The sequence below is a fragment of the Triticum aestivum genome, chromosome 5A (genome assembly GCF_018294505.1).
Source record: "Triticum aestivum cultivar Chinese Spring chromosome 5A, IWGSC CS RefSeq v2.1, whole genome shotgun sequence".
Lineage (NCBI taxonomy): Eukaryota > Viridiplantae > Streptophyta > Magnoliopsida > Poales > Poaceae > Triticum > Triticum aestivum.
In genome coordinates, this window is record NC_057806.1 from 440,633,290 (window position 1) to 440,655,304 (window position 22,015).

The 22,015-nt window shown below is 40.5% G+C and overlaps 1 long non-coding RNA gene across 1 annotated transcript; it reads right to left on the bottom strand.

The window, feature by feature from the left end:
* Positions 1–4,995: 4,995 nt before the first annotated feature.
* On the bottom strand, positions 4,996–14,289 carry LOC123103874 (uncharacterized). Its single transcript, XR_006450015.1, has 3 exons — positions 13,112–14,289; positions 11,965–12,037; positions 4,996–5,442 (listed from the first exon to the last, which is right to left on the bottom strand). It is a non-coding gene; the product is annotated as an uncharacterized lncRNA (long non-coding RNA).
* Positions 14,290–22,015: the final 7,726 nt, after the last annotated feature.

The window sequence follows — 22,015 nt, forward strand, 5'->3', positions numbered from 1 at the left end:
CATAGACCGAAAGCGGAAGCGTTAAGTAATGCGATTGATGTAGTTGAACGTCTTCGCGATCCAACCGATCAAGTAGCGAACGCACGGCACCTCCGCGATCTGCACATGTTCAGCTCGGTGACGTCCCTCGTACTCTTGATCCAGATCAGGCTGATGGTGAGTTCCGCCAGCACGACGACGTGTTGACGGTGATGATGAAGTTACCGACGCAGGGCTTTGCCTAAGCACTACGACAATATGAACGAGGTGTAAAACTGTGGAGAGGGCACCGCACACAGCTAAAGATCAACTTGTGTGTCTATGGGGTGCCCCCTTCCCACGTATATAAAGGAGGGAGGGAGGAGGAGGCCGGCCAGCCCTAAGGGGCGCGCCCAAGGGGGGGAATCCTACTCCAAGTAGGAATCGGTCCCCCCTTTCCTAGTCCAAGTAGGAGAAGAAGGAAGGAGAGGGAGAGGGAGAGGGAAAGAGGGGCCGAGCCTCCCTCCCCTAGTCCTATTCGGACTCCCCTTGGGGGGGGGCACCTCTTGGCGGCTGCCCTCTCTCTCCCCTAAGGCCCACTAAGGCCCATTACTTCCCCGGGGGGTTCCGGTAACCCCTCCGGCACTCCGGTTTTATCCGAAACTATCCGGAACACTTCCAGTGTCTGAACAATATGGTCCAATATATCAATATTTATGTCTCGGCTATTTTGAGACTCCTCGTTATGTCCGTGATCTCATCCGAGACTCCGAACAACCTTCAGTACATCAAACCACATAACTCATAATACAAATCATCATCGAACGTTAAGCGTGCGGACCCTACGGGTTCGAGAACTATGTAGACATGACCGAGACACATCTTCGGTCAATAAACAATAGCGGAACCTGGATGCTCATATTGGCTCATATATATTCTACGAAGATCTTTATCGGTCAAACCGCATAACAACATACGTTGTTCCCTTTGTCATCGGTATGTTACTTGCCCGAGATTCAATCGTCGGTATCCATACCTAGTTCAATCTCGTCACCGACAAGTCTCTTTACTCGTTCCGTAATGCATCATCCCGCAACTAACTCATTAGGCACACTGCTTGCAAGGCTTATAGTGATGTGCATTACCGAGAGGGCCCAGAGATACCTCTCCGACAATCGGAGTGACAAATCCTAATCTCGATCTATGCCAACTCAACAAACACCATCGGAGACACCTGTAGAGCATCTTTATAGTCACCCAGTTATGTTGTGACGTTTGATGGCACACAAGGTGTTCCTCCGGTATTCAGGAGTTGCATAATCTCATAGTCATAGGAACATGTATAAGTCATGAAGAAAGCAATAACAATAAACTGAACGATCATAGTGCTAAGCTAACGGATGAGTCCTGTCCATCACATCATTCTCTAATGATGTGATCCCGTTCATCAAATGACAACACATGTCTATGGCTAGGAAACTTAACCATCTTTGATTAACGAGCTAGTCTAGTAGAGGCATACTAGGGACACTCTGTTTGTCTATGTATTCACGCATGTACTAAGTTTCCGGTTAATACAATTCTAGCATGAATAATAAACATTAATCATGATATAAGGAAATACAAATAACAACTTTATTATTGCCTCTAGGGCATATTTCCTTCAAATTGTTTGCTGTGAGGCATCGGCGGTGAACCACCAACCACATGAAGAACTTTTATCCTTGTGGAGCTTTGGATTTCCAGATCGGCTTGGCACATGCAAAGGGATGCTCGCCATGAAGAACATTCTGTATGCGCTGCTGATAGAGAACTGGCGGTCTTCAGTTGGCCACCACAAACGGCCGATCTCGCACCTCTGTTGATAGATTGGTCACCTGCACCGTGTCCCGGATCTTTAGATATTGTGCCATTGCCTGGATCAAGACCCCTCCTTTAATTTGCTTGATCCAATTATTGTTGTTCAATGCCTCCCTGACAGAACTGCATCGTGTCTTTGACAAAAGAGTAAAGGGCCGGTGCCACCTCAACAAGCGAACTTCCCCCGGCAGCCAATTGTCCGTCCAAAACTTGGCACCATCGTTGTTTCCCAAGGCCACTGTACAAGCCGCATTGAACATAGAGGCGTCCTCTCTCCCAGTTTTTGTCTTTGAAGTGATGCCAAGGCCTTTCTTCTTCATCCCATGCTATCCACGACCATTTACACCTTAGCGCAAAGCCAAACCATCTGAGATTGATGATCCCAAGGTCGCCCAACTCCATTGGTCTGCACACCTTGGACCAAGGAAGTAAACAATGGCTCCCGTTAATATCCCGCTCTCCTTTTTTTTCTTTTTCCTTTTCATGTTTTTCATTTTCATCTTTCAACACATTTCTACCTTTTCAATAAACATTGTACAATTTTCTTATACACATGGAACCATTTTATTGAAACATATTGAAACATTTTTCAAATGCATGATGAATGTTATTTCAAATACATGTTCAAATACACGTTGAACATTTAAACAAATTGTAACCATTTTTTACATTCATTTTACTTTTTCATAAAATATCACGAACCTATAATTGAAATGGGTAATTTTAAAAAATTTCCAACAATTAATGTTATATTACCATATTTTATTTTACATTGGAAAATCGTTTTAAAATTTCACGAATATTCTTGACAGAAGCGAACATTTTTAAAATGGCATGCTTTTTCGAATCATACATTTAAAAAATGACACCTTTTTTTACATTGAATAGAAATTTCTAAAAAATGTTAGAAACCTAATTTTGTATCCATTAACATTTTTTGAATGTGACAGAATATATTTTCAATACTATCAACATTTTTAAAAGTTGCATGAACATTCTTTTTACACAGTATGAACATTCTTTAAATGTGCCATGAATACTTGTAGAAGTTTGAATAAACTATTTGAAATGTATTTATTTAGAATATTTCAAAATAGAAATACACTTAAAAAATAACAAACTAACGCTACTAGGCCTGCCCACTTTACGCTCGCCTAAGGCGAGTGGATGCTCGTCCGCCGCGCATTGCGTCCAACAGACGCTTCCCGCACAGTGGCTGATTTAACCCGACTGGCCCAGCCACACGCAAATAGTGCTAAACTTCTCACAAAAAAAGTAACGTGCCTGTCACAATTCGAACAAGGGGACACCTCGTTTGTGATACTTGTCGAGCCACTGTAGTTACTAAACTTCGGTGTGTAAATAGGAAGCGTGGGAAATTTCGAACGTGATTTTATTGTTGTAAAAAGTGATTTTTTTAATGTGAATATATTTGTGAACATATTTTTTAAACTCGAACAGTTTTTGGGAATCTTCATTTTTTTAAACTACTAACCTTTTTTTAAATGCGATCATTTCTTAAAATACCCTGAACCCTTTTTGAATTTCTGAACAAATTTCAAAAACAAGAACATTGAACTTCTGAAAGAATTTGAAAAATAGTTTTTTTTGAATTTGTGAATAAAACTTAAAATTGTGACCCTTTTTTGAGTTTTTTGATTTTTTAATTCTTTAGAACAAATAACAAACATATTTCTGAATTCTTTTTTTCTATTTCTGAACATATAAAAGATTTCTGATTTTTTATAAAACAAGAAATTTTAAATTTAAGAAGATTCTAAAATGTGTGAACATTTTTCCAACTGCTGAACAGTTTTTGAAAACAAAAATAAACTTTGAAAAAAAAAAGAAACAGAAAAGAAGAAAAGAAATCAAACAGAAAAAAATGAGCCGGCCCAGTCATAGGAGCCCCGACTACTTGACGCAACGCGGGTCAAATAGGGGTTGCCCTTTGTGTCATGTAGTAGTTGGTAAAAAAATATCAGGTCCTCCTACTCTTAGATACTCATATGCTTCCTGCTTTGTTTTTCGAGAATTTTATTCATACTCATAACAATTACGTGTACACTGATTTGGATCAATTAATAAAATATAAAGTAACTTTTATGACTAAGAATTGCAATGAGATCTCTTGGGCACGTCTTCTTCGTGGTATCGGTCTCTTCAAGAAGAAATATTTTCAAGACTTTAGTAAAGAGGTTGTAATTGGACTGGCTCAACGATGTTGCCACTCTTCCACTCGCACGGACATTATTACAATTGCCCATCCAGAAAAAGGGGAAGCCTTGATCGATGAACGTACTTGGGCCCGGGATGATTTCCTAAAAGTGCAGAACGTCGAATCATAATATCCTCACCATACTGTGGATGAAAGATTTCACCCCACAAAGAATCAAACAAACAAACAAAGCATGACACATTAACATAAATGAAAAAAGCTTGACACACTAATATAAATTCATTATGAGGACACAAAACTCTGTAAATTCATGGCACCATGATGTCTCTAATGGCGGCGGCTGCTGAACAAGAAACCCTTCGAGCCTCCCTACTTTCAAAAATCAAATTTTAATGTTCCAAAAAATAATTACTTTTGTGAATGTTTAAGAGACATACGCCTACAATCCCTACAAAATTTCAGATCAAAGTCGAACACACACATGAAGAAATAAAAAAGATAAATCCAGACGTGAATACTGTTGTTTCTAGATTTGTCTTTTTGTAGCACTATTCATCTAGATTTGTCTTTTTTGTTTCTCCATGTGTATTTCGATTTGGATCTGGAATTTTTAGGGATTAACAATGCCACAATTATTTTGAGAATTTTTAAAACCTTTAAATTTGTTTTTGAAAGATGGGAGCATGCAAGGGTGGGAGGACAGTATTTGCACTCGTAGCAGCTGCTTGTTTTCGTTGGTCTGTTTCAGCAAGAGATATAATCTGAAACTTACATGTATTTGATTTTTTTAAGGCAAGCTTACATGTATGTAATGTGAGTGCAGAGCTCTATGGAAGGCCGGATGGACGGTGTCATCAGTTCTATGAAAGTGAAACTGGAGGCAGTGCCGCTACATTCAGACCCCTCCAACCGAAATATAGAAGCAGCTTAAAATTTACAGTGAATTTTTATTTTGTACAGAAAGACAATCTGTTACAGAGATCGTGAGTCCAGTCTCAAAAGTAAACAGCAGACTTTAAGCCAGCTTACCAAACCAGACATAGATGATGTTCACGATAAACTGCATACTTCATCGTTGAGATGGAGGATATATCAGCAGATATTGGAGCACAAAATCTGACGAGGAAACTACAATGCTTTTAAGAGATGACGAACATGAGAAAAAGGATGGTGCTTCCCATAACACTAGCAACGGTCTCCTGAATTGCACGGAAGAAAAGATCATGCCGTTTGTGCCATATTTCCTGATGAAGCCAGAAATCGCGAACACCAGAAAGGGCTAACTGGAATTGATGATAGATAAATAGAAGTGGCACCATGGATTCACCAAATGGGAAATACATCTTCAGCATAAGTTTCTGAGGCTTGGCGGCACAGCTTTCTCCTTTTAAATACATCACTTGGTTGTAGGGGGTAAATTATTTCTGTTCTGCTCCAACTTTTCCCTACACATTCCAGATCCAGATGTGAATAATCTTGACTGGTCATAAAATACAATCTCTGTAGGCATGCTGGAGTATGTAGAATCTAAAATTTAAGATGCGAAACACCATAGAGAAAGAAAGTATCAAATTTGTCAACAAAGTTGCCTCTTGCAACAATATATACATAGTTAGACCAGATCAACCTCTTAAAATCATAAATACACTGAAGGAGTATGTTTACTCAGTCTGCTTACCAATATGAAGCCCAACTATGCAAATCCTACAGCAATGAGGCACTAATAAAAGGAGACCTCCGGATGCTATAATTTTTTGTATTCAAACTTAACCAGAGATTTTCATCAGATGAAAAACATCAGGATGCACTTAAAGATGCTGATAAAATGTTTAAATCAACCACATGGATCATAATTTGTATGGAGCAATGCAAACATCTCGAATATTCCTGTAAGAGACAGATATTTTACAATGAAGGTGATGATAGAACCATGCAGTAAGTCTTCATGTCAATGGAAGAAAAATACAGACCATGATAGTTTTTGGGAAGCAATAATACAGATATTTTGGTTGGTATAGGACTTCTATGTGTGGACTGTGTTGTGCTCGTCCTAAGTTTTAAGACTAACTAATAATGAAAATTCAATGTTATTATGAGAACAAACCCAAATATTTGATAGAAACAATTTCAAGCACTAAGTATTCGACAATCGTCATTGATTTATCTTTGAAAAAGACAAACAATTAATTATGTGCATCCAATATCTGTTAACCTAGGTATTCCTTCTACCTAGACAATTTGGTACGTCAAACAAGTTATAAAAATAAACGCACAATAAAAATAAAACACCTATTGGTCTCACAAACTAAAAATATAAGACTAAAATAATATGCATTTATTTCTACATACGTTGTTCGTCTTTTTTTTGCGAATCACATATGTTGTTGTCTAATAATAGTAAATTGTTCTACTTTGTACGCCCAACTTTATATATTAATAAAGCCCCAAACAACAGAAGCTCGATACTTTACGAAATAGCCCACATACAAATGCAAAAACAAGCAAATCAAAGAAATAGATGAAGCAAGGCTTGAAATGGATGTCGGGGGAGGCACCACCACATTAGGGACGTGCCCTTGTCCGTTCCAAATTGTCCAAACATGGGCACATACTTCTAGGTCGCCTAAAAGGGCCCTACCTCTCGCCCTAAATCGAAGGGCACTGCACCGTCAACACGGTGGTTCGCCCTATAACCGGAAAGAGAATTCGGCAACCAGCGAGGCTAAAGGACTAAAGGAAAACCCCACACATGAGCCAAGATCTACACGAACACAACCGTCAACCAGAGCACAAACACAAAATGAAAAGGGCATCTCGTAGAGAGGATTACGACACCACAATGGAAGGTTGGGATGGGGAACCTCCCATTGCTACAGGTTGGAAAAAGTTATAACCATATGAATATTCTTTGTTGTATGGTCGGTTTCTTGATATTATTGCTAATTCTATACTTCATGATGTCATTGTGCTTTTGGAGAAGGTGCGTGTTCTGAGTTTGACGCGGCAATTGAAAACTGAAGACTCAAAACCCCTTATGCAACACTGGACTGAAAAGAAGGCCATGAAGGTGGCAAGAATTGGTGAGAAATATGGTTTTGGAGTTGGACAGGTAACAAAAACTTGAGCTATTTTGTGTTCCCTACATGTCTTTTGTAATCATTGCTAATAAGTTCTATTTTCATGCAATGTTAGGTTGTTGATGACCTAAAATAACCGTTCAAATCTCCAAAACAATCCTCTTACTCTGAATAGCTACCTTATTTGAAGGAGCTCAAAAATAAAATAGTCTTTTAGAGCACAAATGATTGCTTGGGAGATTTGAACGGTTGTTTTAGGTCATCAACAACCTGATATTGCATGAAAATTAAACTTACCTATTACAAAAGACACGTGTAGGGAATACAAAATAGTTCCAATTCTCATTACCCGTCCAACTCCAAAACTATGTTTTTCAATGACTTTTGTCACCTTCATGGCCTTTTTTTCAGTCCAACGTTGCATAAGGAGTTTCGAGCGTTGAGTGTCAAGTGTGGTGTCAAACTCATGGACGCACACCTTCTCCCAAAATTACAACTACATTATGAAGAATACGAATGAGCAAAATTGTCCAAGAAATGAACATACATAAAAAAAATATTCAGATAGTTATAGGTTTTTCCGACCCGTAGCAATGGGCGTGACTAGCTTCTGCCCACACGGAGGACTGGGTCAGGAGGGGATGGAGCTTATCACAGACTAAGGACAGCCTTTTCAAAGGACAATCCTTTTCAAATTAGATTAACTACACAAGGGAACATTAGTAGGTGAGCAAGGGCATGTAGCATGCTAGGTAGTTAAATAAAGTTTCTTAAAGATACAAAAAGTTGCCATGTCACCAAGCACCTTCCTAAACCTTCATTTTGCTAGAGACACTACATAGGTGCTTCCTAGAAACTCTACATAGGTTGTTAAGTTGTTCGCCCGTCTCCTTAGCGCTTAATTGATGCAATGATGGCTTTAATTGTGTACATTTCCCCGAAATAATAAGGCCCTTCCCAATGCTCTAGGATGTAGAGGAGCTAAGAATGCCACATAGGTAAAAAGCTGATGTGGCAAAGCATTTTAAGGAGGAGAGACACTTTGGTGACCCTAGGAAGAAATGATGTCAAGCGCGAAAACCTATGCAAAATGACTAGGACCTATGAAGGAGTTTATTAGTTGCTAAATAATTAAATGAAGGAAGTTTGGCTTATTTGGGCTTGTGGAAATAAGCTGCCCTCTACCGAGCTTATTCTAGAAGCCCAATTTAAAATTTTAGTTTGGAAGCTTACTAATTAAGGGTTAACTAGTCGGCTTCTAAAATAAAATTTTAGATTGGGTAGAGGACAACTTATTTCCACAACCCCAAATAAGCTACAAAAGAACTGACACTAAGTTGTTAAGCCTTTTAAGGTACTTAGCACTTCACCCAAAGCACCAATGCATTGGAAAAGGCCTCAAAGCCATCCAAAGTCACTTTAGCTAGCTCGATGCTCACATGCAAGCTGAAGGTCGTTGTCTCAAAAATTACATCAAGAAGAACGAGTACCCATTATTATACCCCTATTAGGGGCTAGGTCTGGTCAAATTCATTACCACGAGTATGAGCCAACAACTATCACCATGTATCGTGTGGACTATAGTCAACCAATATAGTCACTCGCTCTTTGTACCTGATACCCATGGGTACCTATCAATACAAGTCTACCGTATAAACCTCCACTTTCGCATGACCACACAAAAACCCTACATCTAAATCAACCTATAAGCAACTAGGCACCCACACAAAAATCCTAAGCCTAAATCCCATCCACTCCCAGGCACCCAACATCCAACCCCTCTCCTCACGTCCTCCCTTCTCCACGAGATCAAGGAAGTTGCACGCCACACACTGTGGCTTGCCAACTCGCCATTGGTAGCCAGCCACCCCTTCCCCAATCCCCATGATCTATCGTGCCTTGCTCACCGAACTTTATCGCCTCATATGACCTTATTGACAACTCTCTTTCCTCTCCCCACCGTCCATTGATGGCAACCTCAGAACCCTTATTTGTTGTTGCTGCTCGACATTAGTGGAGCAGGCGGAGCCTCACGAGCAAAATTACCCAACAAGGATTGGGTGCTGACAAAACCTTGCCTCGATGGAGATATGGGCATGAGTGGCAACTAGGGAACAACGTCGTGGGGACATGATAGAGGAATCCCCAATTTGTATTTCGCCATTGACATCTTGCGTCATATAAATATGGAGTTGTGCCGACAAAGGACTCTCCGATGGAGTGGCCGTTGTGAGCAACATGTGACGCAGTCCCTGTCACCGCCTTCGGTAGTCTGGCTTGCCAATCACTTCCGCATCTTCACTCGTGTGTGGCCTACACCATTGTTGACCAATTTTTTAGACTTAAGAGCTCCAATCTATGAAGCGGCGAAGGAGGGCATGGGATGCGACGATGAAGTTAGCTTGTCATTGTTGGCAGAAGACAAACACGACGAACAAGGCGAGGAGGTGCCTTGTAGTAGGCTATGGTTTTTGGCGTACTACCAATCAACTTTGACCGTGTATATGTTGCCTGAGATTTTTCCCCGCCACCACCACCTCCCTTGTTGTCCCGTACATTGTTACAAACTTCGACTCTTCCACCGCCATGCCCAAATCGCACACCCATGCAAGCAGCCAGTTGTTCATCACACCTGCATAGGGCCGCAAGTCCTCCTTTCTACTAGCTCGCTCAGCAAAGGCCATCTACTTCAAGAATACGGTGATCACATGCATGCTTGGGGACAAGAAAAACATGCATCAAGGATGATCCAACATCATACATAAAAACGAACTAGGTTACTTTCACAAGCACCAAGGATGAATTGAAACAAACTGAATCACTTCTTTTTCTCAAGCACCTAGTGAGTTCGACGTGGTGTTTTTTTCTCTAAGCACCTCCAGCGGACATTCTCTTAAGAAAAGAGTAGACTCTTATAGTCATATGAGTTCACCACCGATGTAAAATGAAGTGACAAAAGATGAGAGAGATGATACTCACAGTCTTATGAGCCCACTGCTAGCTATTGATGGCACTAGCAATGAATCGGAGGGAAGGAACACCTAGATAGGGGCCTAAGATAAAAGGATGCCACAAATCATGGAAACCTTATTGGGATCATATGTATTACTTTATTTGTTGTATGTTTTTATCACTTTACATATATGTATCGAGCAAAAAAACCATGGTACTTGTGAGAGTGTTCCATAGTGTACCGTGCTATTAAACAATAAAGTAAATATTATGTCTTTCAAACTTCCATCGAAGCTAAATATAACACAAATAAATGCTACTGTGTGAGAAATGAGTGAGTTAACTATGTATAGAATTTGCAGCATGCTCTTACATGTCATGGAACAAGTGTAGGACGTGCATGTAAGGATGAAGATATAACTGAAGCCATCACGAAGGAAGTTGGTCATAAATAAGGAGTTCAATACTTTCTTTTAGAGAAAGTTGTAGATTAAACTCGTTCATTTTGAGGATTTTCTAATGCGATTAGCCAAATTGGTAAAACCAGATGTTGTCTCGCACATTGTCAGGGTAATTGGTTGCAATATAAAATCAATGAGTGTGGATGTATGTCACATGAATATTTTAATTAATAATATGAGACTGAAAATACATATGATTTATTGTATTTGACTCTTGTATAGTTGTCAAGTTTATTAAATATATAGATAGCATTACTGTGTGCATGGAAAGCATACATGGCTGCATGTCGAGGTGGGTCTTTTCTCATGCATGGCTGCAATGGGATCACCTGTTTAGTTATAGGACAGCAATTCACCAATTGGGAAGTACTCCCTCTGTACCGATATATATGTCGCAGGAGTAGCTGAATTCAACTATACTCCATGGAAATCAAAACCCGAAGTTCCCACCTATATATATCGGTACAGAGGGAGTAGTATATTTAAATCAAGTGCAAGTGTTTTTATTGAATATACTTGTACACCATAAAGGATTAAATTAACATAAAGTGCACATCAGCTTATAGTTCACTATAAAGTGCACCGATACTTTTGCATTTTATCATTAACTGATTATTGAAGGGGGCACAAGCATGGAAACTTCCAAAACTCACAGTGGAAGTGCAATAGACACATGAAAGCACATCAACAACCTTGTGCAAACTACAACATACATGTCCGCAGCACGAACATGACACAAAAAATGTTATGATAACTAGGTCCAAAATTGCACACTCGACTAAACGAAAATGCTATAGGTGGGAACTTCAGGTTTTGATTTCCATGGGAGATTGGCAACACTCTCAATATTTTGCTTTGAAAAGATTTTCCTTTGGTTGGTGACAGAGAAGAATAAATTTTGAACTAACATTGGATAATTAATCAATAGAAGATGAATGTTCCACCTAGAGGGCATTTTTAGAAGTATATTGTAACACTCATATAATGAGGAACTGTGGAAGTGTGTTGTTTGACTAGTAAGTGTTAATGTTTGCAATGACAATGGTTGATTGTAAAGGTGTACCTTGGTTCAAAACAAGCATAACATTGTAGCCAAATACCAAGGCAAGTATTTTGGACATCATTCCGAGTAAAATTAACCCTACGATTTGTGGTTATCTACATCATTAACCAAATAAAAAGGGATCTATGAACTGCGTACTAAATATTTGTAGGAAAGTACACTTTGGAAACTCAATAAATTGGCATGAGCATATTAAGCAAATCAAATGCAATGATGCCTTCAATACCTAATTAAGGTGTTGCCAAGTCCATGACATGCTTAACTATATGAATATATCTCTAACTCTATATTTAGTATGCAGATTTTAAGAAAAATAGAGGGGGTAGCATGATCCACCAAATTCAATCTCAACACAAATGTAAGTTCATTGCGGCATTAATAAAATTATTTGAGATAAGGCTACAAAAGGAACACCTGAAAGTAGCAAACGAAAGTGTGCCGTCATGCAGCCACTTCATCTCCTAGAAGGCAGCATGCATCTGTTGTTCTAGCAATGGATGTCAAAAAAGAACAGTCAGAATAGAGAGATGGTCATTATGGGATAATTAGGGAGAACAGCACTAGACTAGCTAGTTCTATGTACAATAGAGAACTAGGTTGTCATTACAGATAAACCCAGAAGCATTCTTCCGCTCAACATAAATTTTTACTTTAGGCCATTCATAAGCAGCTCAATTGAACGTTACAATGAAAAGTACTTCCAGAGTGAAAAGTCTTGTGCTCTCTGCACATGTAATATATCCAAATAAGTCATAGTACTATTAAAAATATCCATTACATGATCAAGTGACCAAATATGTTATACTACCAGGCAATCCATTACATGATCAGGTAACCAAACAAATGATATCTTTTGCTGCTTGCTAGAAATTAAGCAACTCCATGCGACATTAAGCAATGAGACCACCACTACACATTCGTCAGTTGGTGTTAGAGCCGAAGGGGTCATGATAGTGCAAAATATAAAGAGAAATAAATTGCTGAGAAACCACTAGTACATATATGCCTATAAGTTGACAATGTTGCATAGCTTGTGTGAGAAACAAGAACACATATGCCAAATTTAAATGTGTTCGCACGAGTTAAGTTCTGTTGATTCACCTAAGAAAAAAATCGATGTCCAGGAAAATAGCAATTTTATGTGAAGCAAGAAGAAACTGCGGAGATTTATCAGAAACCATACTCCTACGGATCTCCAAGAAGATCTCCTCAAAAGTGAACCAAGCTGTACATACGATGCATACAATGAAAGAAACGACCATGGGGTTGACTATGCTAGCTGTTCGTTTGCAGCTTCTTACATGGAGACCATATAGCCAGGAATTAAAAGACCAAAAGACGGCTGAATAAAAAGCTGCAGAGGCTAAACTGCGGGATATACGTTTCTAGTTCACATCACAGGCAAGTCCATGAGATGTAGAATCGCCATTAGAGGCAAAACCATCAGGAACAATAATACAGAAAAAGCAAACAACTCACATGGTCATACCACAAATAGACCATGTACGAGGAGGCATGGCCACTTTATAGAGACTCAAATTAAGGAGAAACGTGGACTCACCGAACGTTCCCACAGATCTGGGAGCCGCCGTCGCCATCGGCTACGTGCCAGCTTTCCACTTGCAGCCAGGTATTGCAGATCTGCCGCCACCGCCACCATAGCTGCCTCCTTCCTGCCTGCCTCTCACAGCAGCACATGAGATGAGGAAGCAAAAGGGGGAGAAAAACCATGGAAGTTTCGTGATCCAAAAAAGTTAAAGCAGCAACAAAGAGAGAGGGGGTGGAGTACAGGAGGAAGAAGATGAGGAGGAGGAGGAGGAGGGAGAAGGGCATGGCAAGGACTGGTCAAACAGTGCTTTCCGTTAAGCACTCCTGGGGACTCGAGCAAAATAACACCACCTGCGTTAATCGAATCAACACGCGTCCCCCTTCCCCCAAGAAGATAGCTAATCCTGGAAGAAGCAAAGACGGCTAGGAGAGAGAGACTCCCCAAAGAGGGGAAATTTAAAGGAATAGGAATTGGTGGCTGCCGGCGCAAGAATCCATGGCGTGCATGCTGCGCGTATCTTATTCCAAAGAGCAGGGGACTAGGCTAGCTAGGCCGTCGGAATCCGGACAAGATAGGGCTCAGGTGGGGACACAGCAAGCAAGACAAAGCCTCGTCCTGCCTCCTCTCTCGGCAGTCGATGCAGGCAAAGATGGCTGCGAAGCGATGGGAACGGCAAGGGGAGATGGATGGATAGATTGATTGATGGCGGAACAAGTCCCAAGGGGGAGAGAGAGCTGACAGAGAGAGGGTGAGCACGCAACAGCAGCTGCGTCTATATCTCTCCTCGCATCCATCCGTCCTCTTTACCAGACGTAGTCTGCCGCTGTGTGCTCACTCTCTTCTGTCAGCCATTCGCACCATCATCAACCCTCCACCGCAGCCCCCGACCTATCCCATCGGACACAGCAGACGTTCGACACGCAGAGAGAGAGAGAGAGAGGGAGGCGGAAACGAAGAGAGAGAGATCAAACCCATGTACGCACGCGCCTTCGTCGTCGTCGCCTCGTCGGCACGGCGCCAGTCGGTCCGCTCGGCTAGATCTGGGAGAGCTATCCTATTGTCTTCTTCCTCAACCGCTCGATCTGGTTGTATGCCACACCAGGGAGGCCTGCACCGCCGGCCTTATATAGGCCAGATGCCTCTCTGGTCCTTCCATGTTGCCGCTAGGTTTTTAGGGTTGGGTATACGGCGCATGAGGACGAGATTCTGTTTTTCCTTCTTTTTTTTGTACCTTTGGAGTTTCTCTCCAGCTCGAATATATTTTTGAGGTGCTGATATGCCTACCAGGCTACCAGGGACAGTGTTGCATGACAGGAGGTCCCAGTTCACGCTTTGCGGTGTGAGGTCCTCTTTTTTTTGGGGCGGGTGTGAGGTCCTCTTGACCGAGATATCTACGTGCATATTTGGTTTTTCGGTGGGCTTGCTTTGGGTTTGTTTGATTCTTATTGCCGGCTTTTAGTCTATATTTTTATCATGACATTATTTTTGAAACATTAGTTAAATGTTTCTTCTTGCATAGTCGACACATGTGGCTTTTGTGTTTATCCACTAACGTGTTTTTAATGTTAGTTATATGGCTCGATCCAATCATTGATCGACACAGATTATTATTCAAGCCGGTTTTGTCCATACGTGGCCACACTGCTATGAATTCCGTTCACATACGGTCGTTCTAGTCGCTAACTTTCGGAGGTATGCTAGTATATTTTATAAAAATAAAAATGAGCCGCCTTTAAAATTTTATCATTGCTCTATGATTGTAATTTAACATACAACCCGATTCCATCAATTATTATTTGAGTCCGATTTTATCCATACATAGCCACTCTTTTAATGATTTTGTTCACATATGGTTGTGCTCTAATGGCTATTTTTTGGCTTTATGGCAGTAGTATTCGTGTAATTTCATCAAAAGAATTGAGAACAAGATTTTCTAAAATATCTTTTACTAGTCATATTTTGTGACTTAATTTACAGCTGAATCCAACCAATGATCAACACTGATTATTAATTTGAATTGGCTTTATTTATGCATATCCACTCTATTATCTACTGAGTTCACAATGGCCACTCTCATCGCCAATTTTTGGCGCTATGTCGTACAATATTTCAATTAATTTCAAATAAAGAAATAGAGAATAGGGTTTTATTTTTGACAATCATGTCATGGTCCTTGGTTGTGAAGTAACTTACATTGTTTTTCAACGATTGCTTCTTTGCGCCTGTAATCTGATGATTTAAATTGACGGTTGATATTAATTAGGTTCATATTTTAGCAACCTTATTTGTGATTGAAACAAGAGGTCTGTATAATCCATTAAAATGTGTTATTTTCATAGTTAACCGCCAGAAGTAATAGTAGCTCATGTTGTGTTTTGTGTTAGGTTTGTCTATACGTCGAATTCAATCTTCGATGACTCTTTATTAACATTGTGTGTAAAACTAAGATGGCAATAATGGACTGAAGTGCAACAAATAGTGGTTTCTACCATAATTTTCATACCCAACTATCGTTCCCTCATGCTTAATTCATTATTAAAAAAAGTAACATCAGCCAAGTCTCGTCAGTAGTTAGAAAATTGAATCTAGGAGTTAGCTGCGTGTTAGGATTCTCTGCAATTTTATTTTTTTGCATGTGTAGGATGCACTGATATCTAAGAACAACTCCAATAGCTCCTGTAAAAATCACCCCGTAAAAGTGATTCTATGGGATGGTAAAAGTGGTTCTACGGGATGACCGTATAATTTAAGGACCATTTTTTTTAACACAGTACAAACACAGACACTCATACATATGCATATATGCTCATCCCTATATGAATGCACGCGTGCACACCCTACCCCTATGAGCACCTCCGAAAGACCGAGCTGGTACATCATCCTGAAATTAACGTGACAGACGCCTTCCTCCGATGTGAGCCACACTTCGGCTTGTGGCTGAAGATCTTCGAAATCAAGCCGAAGTCCAGTGGCTCCGACCTCGCGGATGATTAGCAAGAACCAGGGGGGCAAGTGGTTCAAAGGCACCTTGATCGAGACGATGAATGAGTGGCAGCGGGAGTGGTCCTACATTACCGAACCGCTCGCCCCTGGCCAGCCTGAGGTCCCAGCCTTCTTGGTTGGGCCTCCAAAGAAGCTCAAGTCTTGGAGGGAGAAGGGCGTCGCTGATACGTCTCCGTCGTATCTATAATTTTTGACTATTTCATGCCAATTTTCTACAACTTTTACATACTTCTGACAACAATTTATATGATTTTCTTGGACTAACATATGGATCCAGTGCCCAGTGACAGTTCCTATTTGTTGCATGTTTTTTGTTTCGCAGAAAATCCATATCAAACGGAGTTCAAATGTAATAAAAACTTATGGAGATTTTTTTGGAATATATGTCAATTTTGCGAAAAAGAATGAACGCGAGACGATGCCCGAGGGGGGCACAAGACAGGGGGCGCGCCCTGGGCCCTTGTGGCCACCCCGTAAGGCGGTTGGTGCCCTTCTTTCGCCGCAAGAAAGCTAAAGCTAATATTCAGATAAAAATTGTGTTAAATTTTCAGCCCAATCGGAATTACGGATCTCCGGAAATTTAAGAAACAGTGAAAGGCCAGAATCTGGGAGCACAGAAACAGAAGGAAACAGAGAGAGAGAGAGAGAGAGATCTAATATCGGAGGGGTGGCCGCCATGGAGGCCAAGGACCAGAGGGGAAACCCTCCTCCCATCTAGGGGGGAGGCCAAGGAAGAAGAAGAAGGAGGGGGGCTCTCTCCCCCTCTCTCCTGGTGGCGCCGGAACGCCGCCGGGGCCATAATCATGACAGCGATCTACACCAACAACTTCATCGTCGTCATCACCAACTCTCTCCCCCTCTATGCAGCGGTTTAACACCCCTTCTTCCCGTTGTAATTTCTACTTAAACATGGTGCTCAACACTAGTATTATTTCTCAATGATGTATGGCTATCCTATGATGTTTGAGTAGATCCATTTTGTCCTATGGGTTGATTGATGATCGTGATTGGTTTGAGTTGTATTTTTTATTATTGGTGTTGTCCTATGGTGCTCTCCGTGTCGCGCAAGAGTGAGGGATCACCGCTGTAGGGTTTGCAATATGTTCATGATTTGCTTTATGGTGGGTTGCTAGAGTGACATAAGCTTAAATCTGAGTAAGTAGGTTGTTCGTGTATTGGAGTAAAGAGGACTTGATACTTTAATGCTATGGTTGGGTTTTACCTTAATGATCTTTAGTATTTACGGATGTTTGTTAGAGTTCCAATCATAAGTGCATATGATCCAAGGAGAGAAAGTATGTTAGCTTATGTCTCTCCCTCATATAAAATTGCAATAATGATTACCGGTCTAGTTATCGATTGCCTAGGGACAAAATAACATTCTTGTGACAAAAAGTTCTCTACTAAAACTAACTTAGTTGTTTCTTTATCTAAACAACCCCTAGCTTTTATTTATGTGCTCTTTATTATCTTGCAAACATATCCTACAACACCTACAAAGTACTTATAGTTTCATACTTGTTCTAGGTAAAGCGAACGTAAAGCATGCGTAGAGTTGTATCGGTGGTCGATAGAACTTGAGGGAATATTTATTCTACCTTTAGCTCCTCGTTATGTTCGGCACTCTTACTTATTGAAAGAGGCTACAACTGATCCCCTATACTTGTGGGTTATCAAGACCGTTTTCTAGCGCCGTTACGTGGGAGCAATAGCGTGGGGTGAATATTCTCATGTGCTTGTTTGCTTTATCACTAAGTAGATTTTATTTTTTGTTCTAAGTTGTTCTCTATCTTTAGCTATGGATATGAAACACGAAATACCAAAAAAATCAGGTTTACTTGCTACTCATGGAGATGGGGAACCTCCTAAAACCCCCGATGCTCATTACGTGAAAAATATTATGCACTATTTTAATAATCCTGAGAAAACCCCATTCAATTATATAACGGGAGACACATTGGATCAACGTGAATACTTTAGGGATTATTGCTTGACTCAAAAAGGAAAACTCTTATGGGATCAAATTCATATGTTGCATTGGTATGCTTGGAATTTGTGCTTGAGATATGATTATACTTGTTGCTCTAGGATGAAGGCTCTACACCTTCCATTTTCATGTAAATTAATGATAATAAAACCTTGGCTTCTTATGCTAATATATGATTACTATGATGTGGAATGAATAAAAGAATTTGTTGCTTTTAAGGGTGTTTATGAAATCGAATCTTTGTTCGGAAAGTGTGAAAATCTTGATGATGATGTTTACAGAACTGAAAATTATGCTATACTTAAATATTGAATGAGAATTATGAATATAATTCCGATATTGATGCATTTATTAAGAAAGTCTCCGCTGTCCAAGAAGAGACTAATATTTTGCAGGAAACTATGGAAGAAGAAATTGATGATACTGTGAGCTCGTTAGATGAAAAAGATGATGAGGAGAGCGAAGAACAAAAGAAGGAAGAGCGGATTAGCTACCCGTGCCCACCTTCTAATGAGAGTAACTCTTCAACTCATACATTGTTTAATTTCCCTTCATGCTTACCGAAGGATCATTTCTATGATCCGTTGGATTCATTTGAAATATCACTTTTTGATGAACTTGATGCTTGCTATGCTTGTGGCCAAGATGCCAATATGAATTATGCTTATGGAGATGAACTTGTTATAGTTCCTTATGTTATGAAAGAAATTGTTGCTATTGCATGATAGTCCTATTATCTTTTTGAATTCTCCCTACTACACTATATCGGAGAAGTTTGCGCTTATTAAGGATTATATTGATGGGTTGCGTTTTACTACTACACATGATGATTTTGATATATATAATATGCATGTGCTTGCTGATCCTACTTGCAATTATTATTAGAGAGGAACTACATCTCCGCCTCTCTACGTTTCCAATACAATAAAATTGCAAGAAACGGTTTATGCTATGTATTGGCCTTTACTTTGTGTGTATGAATTGTTCTTTTATGACATGCCGATGCATAGGAAGAGAGTTAGACTTCGGTGTTGCATGATATATGTTACTTTGTTCTCATTACTAAATCACAAATCATTGTTAATGAAAATTGGCTTTGATATACCTTGGGATCCGGGTGGATCCATTACTTGAGCACTATATGCCTAGCTTAATGGCTTTAAAGAAAGCGCTGCCAGGGAGACAACCCGGAAGTTTTAGAGAGTCATTTATTTCTATTGTGTGCTTTTATAAAGTTTAAAACAAATAAATAAATAAAGAGGGGAATCTAAAACTTTTCAAAAAGAAAAGTGAAAGTGAGAAAGACGAACATCGTTGAAGTGGGGGACGTCCTTGAACTTTGTTCATGCCCATGGAAAACTTGTGAATCTCGATTATAGAAACTTTTCAACAAAAATAATTACCCCCTTGTATAAATCCATTGTATTATAAAAATAATGTGCCCAGATTTGCCTTTAGGATGATTAGATTGCTTGTTTGGTTTGTGCAGTGCAAAAATAGAAACTTTAGCTGTAGTGCGAGAATTTACATTTTTTTACGGGAAGGTGATAAAATTTTGAAACTTTTTGCACAATACTTCTTTTTCCCCCTAATATTTCGGAATTTTTGGAGTTACAGAAGTATGGTAGATGTTCAGATTGTTATAGACTGTCCTGTTTAAGACATATTTTATTTTTGGTGCATTGTTTTGTTAGTTTTGATGAAACTATCAATTTTATCGGTGGTATAAGTGTAAGTGCATCTAGTGCCACCCCTAGTTGGTTTTGGAGTATTGACGACAAACCTAGTTGAGGGACTAATGTATTTGTGAGAATTGCAGGATAACACAGGTAGAAGTCCCTCATTGATTCGATTTTACTACCAGAGATGACCCCTAAAAATGTATGAAGACATTGAAGTCAAAGGTGGTATATGAAGATATTCACATTGAAGACTATGACAAGAGAAGACACGATATGAAGCCTATGGAGCTCGAAGACTTAGATCTTTCGTAGTTCTTTTTCTTTTGTGTTGAGTCATAGGAACCACCGTACTGTTAAGTGGGGTCCAGGAGAACCAGTCAGAATGACTGAAGTGATGCCTAAACCAAAAAACCTATGTCTTCGAGTGAAGACAATGAGAGCGAATCTTGTCCAGAGCCGGACAAGTCAGCTTTGCTTGTAGCCCAAGTAAAGTTGCCATGAGAGTTTGAAATCTGACCTTTGAGACACGCGTCAGTTCCTTAGTGACCCAGGGTCATTTCGGACAAATCAGGTCGGGTTGCCAAGTGGCTATAAATAGCCCACCCCCTACAACCATAAACGGTTGGCTGCTCAGATTGAGAGTACGGCTTTTGTCGTTTGAGAGCAACCCACCTCGAAGCCTTTGAGAGAGAGAATTCCTTGCGAGGATAAAGCCCTAACCACCCAGAGCCAGAGAACATTGGACATCACTTAAGTCTTCTTGTCTGTGTGATCTGAAGACTTATTACACTTGAGGACTGTGCATCCCCAGACGGTTAGGCGTCGCGTTCAGAGCATCCAAGAGACATTGTGGATTGCCAGTGAACGAAGTCTGTGAAGGTTTCGGAGTCTACCTTGAAGACTTACCAGAGTGATTGGGCGAGGACTATGTGACCTTAGCTCAAGGAAAATATGGTGAGGACTTGGTGTCCTGAGCTACGTGTTCAGGACTGGGTGTCCAGGACTGGGTGTCCTAAGGTTTAAATACCTAGCCGCTCCAACCAGACGTACAGTTGTCACAGCAACTGGAACTGGTCCAACACATCATTGTCTTCAACGAGTCACTGGTTTCATCTTCACTTCCTTTTACTTACTGATCACTCATTGTGAAGTCATTGCGTGTCTGTTCTATCTTTTGTCTTCACAACGTGAGTGTATGATCTGTTTGGCTTCATAGTATCTTCCTACCTGATCCTAATTACACTATAGCTATTTGTCACTGTGCTTTCACTCTGTTGATACTTGACCATGGCTTGCCTAGTGTAGTCTAACTTCCGCTGCATAGTAATAGGCATATCTCTACTGTTTGTCTTCATAACTTCCATGTTTTGAAGACTTTCATAAAAATCGCCTATTCACCCCCCCTCTAGTCGATATAACGCACTTTCAATTGGTATCAGAGCAAGGTGCTCCCTTGTTCTGTGTGATTCGGTTTAACCACCTGGAGTTTTAGCTATGTCGACTGCAGGGATAATCAAAGTCTCCGCTGCGTGCCCCGTCTTCGATGGAACTGAATATCCCTATTGGAAGAATAAGATGCGTATGCATCTTGAAGCCATTGACGTCGACCTATGGTATGTCGTCGAGAACGGCGTTTCCAAGGCTGGAGAAGGTGTCACTGCTGCTGATGTCAAGAAATTCATTCAACTGGACTCTACTGCCAAGAACATCATCTGTGGTTATGTGACCAAAGGATAGTATGGCCGTGTGAGTGCTTTGAAGACATCCAAGATGGTCTGGGACTGGCTCTCCAAGGTCAATGAAGGCATCTCAACCCAGAGAGATCAAAGAATCAGTGTCCTTCGCAATCTCTTCAACCACTTCAAGTGAAATGACAATGAGAATGTCCAGCAAACATTTGACCGACTCACTGACATCACAAATGAGCTTCAAGCCCTTGGCGCCACTGAGATTACCAAACACGACGTCGTCAAGACGCTGCTGAGATCACTTGATAGTTCGTTTGACATCCTGGCCCTGATGATCCAAGAACGTCCTAATTTCAAGACACTCGATCCGTCTGACATACTTGAGAGGCTCAATACACATGAGTTTCAGCTTTCGGAGAAAAGAGATATCTACGGTCCAAACTATGGGCGAACTCGTGCCTTGAAGGCAAAAGCTATCTCCTCATCTGAAGAAGAATCTGATAGCAGTTCTGATGATCCTGAAGACATTGGAAAGGAACTTGCTATGCTTGTCAAG